At 46.7% G+C, this 2,645-nt stretch overlaps 1 non-coding gene across 1 annotated transcript; it reads left to right on the top strand.

The window, feature by feature from the left end:
- The first annotated feature begins 2,331 nt into the window (after nt 1–2,331).
- Nucleotides 2,332–2,438, top strand: LOC126029064 (U6 spliceosomal RNA). The gene has a single exon (XR_007502721.1). It is a non-coding gene; the product is annotated as a U6 spliceosomal RNA (small nuclear RNA).
- Nucleotides 2,439–2,645: the final 207 nt, after the last annotated feature.

Raw genomic sequence — 2,645 nt, 5'->3', positions numbered from 1 at the left:
TTTTCTACTTGATACTGGGATGTGGGGGCCGGAGAGATAGCATGGAGGTAAAGTGTTTGTTTGCCTTGCATGCAGAAGGTTGGTGGTTCGAATCCCAGCATCCATATGGTCCCTTGAGCCTGCCAGGAGCGATTTCTGAGCATAGAGCCAGGAGTAACCCCTGAGCACAGCCATGTGTGACCCAAAAAACAAAAAACAAACAAACAAACAAAAAAATACTGGGGTGTGAAATGGCTCTAGAGAAGCCTATGTTACCTTACCCCTCTCTTTACTTTCTCTTATTTCCCAATAAACCTGTTTCTACTTAAAAAAAGAAAAGAGAGGGGGCTGGAGCAATAATATGTGGGTTGGGCATTTGCCAAGCTCGCTGCCAAACCAGGTTCTATTTCTGATATCCCATTTGGTCTCCTGAGCCACGGGGAATGATTTCTTTCCTTTTTTCTTTTTCTTTTTGTTTTGTTTTAGGGTCACACTCAATGGCACTCAGGGGTTACTCCTGGCTCTGTGCTCAAAAATCGCTCCTGGCAGGCACAGGGTTCAAACCACTGTCCGTCCTGGATCGGCTGCTTGCAAGGCAAATGCCCTACTGCTATGCTAGCTACTTGGCCCCTCAGAAAGTGATTTCTGAGTGCAGAGCCAGGAGTAACCCTTCCCCTTACCATTGCTGGTTGTGGTCTTAAAGGGAAAAAAAAGGAAAAAAAGTCACCATGTCTGAAACCGGTCAGTTCTAGAAATTCACTCTATTTTCAAAACAGATGTAAGTGGTGAAAAATTCTGGGTACACAACTACGCAGCTGAAAGCTGGCAATCTCAGGAGGAGAGGTAGGCTAAATCCCCAAAGACACGCCTGCTGCATCCACCACCCATATTTGCTTTTCATCAATGGCCCTGCCTCACCAGTCCTCCACGGCTCTCTGCAGAGACACTAATCTGACCATTAAGCTGATATTTGGGCTGTTTATCACCAGGATTTTTTGTTTGTTTGTTTTTGGATCACACCTGTCAGTGCTCAGGGGTTCCTCCTGGCTGCTCAGAAATAGCTCCTGGCAGGCTCAGGGGACCATATGGGACACCAGGATTCGAACCAACCACCTTTGGTCCTGGATCAGCTGCTTGCAAGGCAAACGCCACTGTGCTATCTCTCCGGGCCCAGGATTTTTTTTTTTTTTTTTGGTTTTTTGGCCACACTCGGTGACGCTCAGGGGTTACTCCTGGCTATGTGCTCAGAAATCACTCCTGGCTTGGGGGACCATATGGGACGCTGGGGGGTCAAACCCGTCGGTCAGCTGCATGCCAGGCAAATGCCCTACCATTGCACCATCACTTTGGCCCAATCACCAGGACTTTTTTAGACTGAGTGCACCACCCTTCCTCCCACTTTCTTGTACTTCCTGCAGGCTGAGCAGTTGAAAACACGCCCCACAAAAGCCACAGTATCAGTATTAGTGTTTAGAATTCCCGGACTGCATGGCTGCATAACAACTTCAAAAGGTTTACTACTGGGGCCGGAGCAATAGCACAGGGGCAGGATACTTGTTTTGCACATGGCTGACAGAGCTTAAATCCCCAGCATCCTGTATGGTTCCCTGTGCATTACCAGGAGTGCAGTGTCACAGGATGTGACCAAAAAATAAAAAAAGAAAAGTACATGTACTTTACTACTGACCCACATCCCACCTGATAAATTATTTGGAGAGGATTTGGACCACTCCCAGCTGTGCTCAAGGCTTACTCCTGGCTCTGTGCTCGGTGATCACTCCTGAAGGTGCTAATGGGACCACATGGGGTAGAGGGAATTGAACCTGGGTTAGTTATCATCACTCTAACCCTACCCTAATAAAACATTTGAGAGTGGGGGACCAGAGAGATGGTACAGTGGGTAGGCCTTTTGCCTTGCACAAGGCCAAGCCAGATGTGATGATATCCAGCACCCCATGTAGTTCCCCTGCATAACCCCATCTAGCCCACCTGGAGTGAACCCTGAGCATAGAGCCAGGAGTAAGCCCTGAGCACCACCAGATGTGGCAAAACAAACAAACACACACACACACACACACACACACACACACACAAAATCACACCAAAAAACCCTGTTGAGAGCAAAATGAAAATGAGGCACTTTTTCCCCCTCCTGGGCCATACCCAGCTGCACATGGGTTATTCCTAGCTCTGGTGGGCTCAAGGGACCATGTGGGGTGCCAGGAATTGAACCCGTGTTGGCCACCTGCATGGCAAAAATCTTACCAGCTGTGCTATTGCTCTAGTACCAGAAAATGAGGTATTCTTTAGAGACAAACAGAGCATACTTTCTCAAATACAAAATAAAAAGCAGTGCTCGCTTTGGCAGCACATATACTAAAATTGCAACGATACAGAGAAGATTAGCATGGCCCCTGCGCAAGGATGACACACAAATTTGTGAAGTGTTCATATTTAAAAATAAAATAAAAAGCAGAGACTTTCTCACCTAAGATACCTCACGCACCCACAGCTTTCCAGACTTTTCTTTCCCTCTCCTTCCTATCCTGTTCCTCCTCTTCCTTTCCTCAAATAAAGTTCCTACTGAAATTGGGCATTAAAACAAAACATAAACAAAACAAAACAGAGCAAAAATAATTGCATGGAATGCGAAAAATGTTAGGAAT

The sequence above is a fragment of the Suncus etruscus genome, chromosome 14 (genome assembly GCF_024139225.1).
Source record: "Suncus etruscus isolate mSunEtr1 chromosome 14, mSunEtr1.pri.cur, whole genome shotgun sequence".
NCBI lineage: Eukaryota > Metazoa > Chordata > Mammalia > Eulipotyphla > Soricidae > Suncus > Suncus etruscus.
The sequence above is the reverse complement of the archived record's forward strand: the minus strand, read 5'-3'. Positions and strand labels throughout refer to the sequence as shown.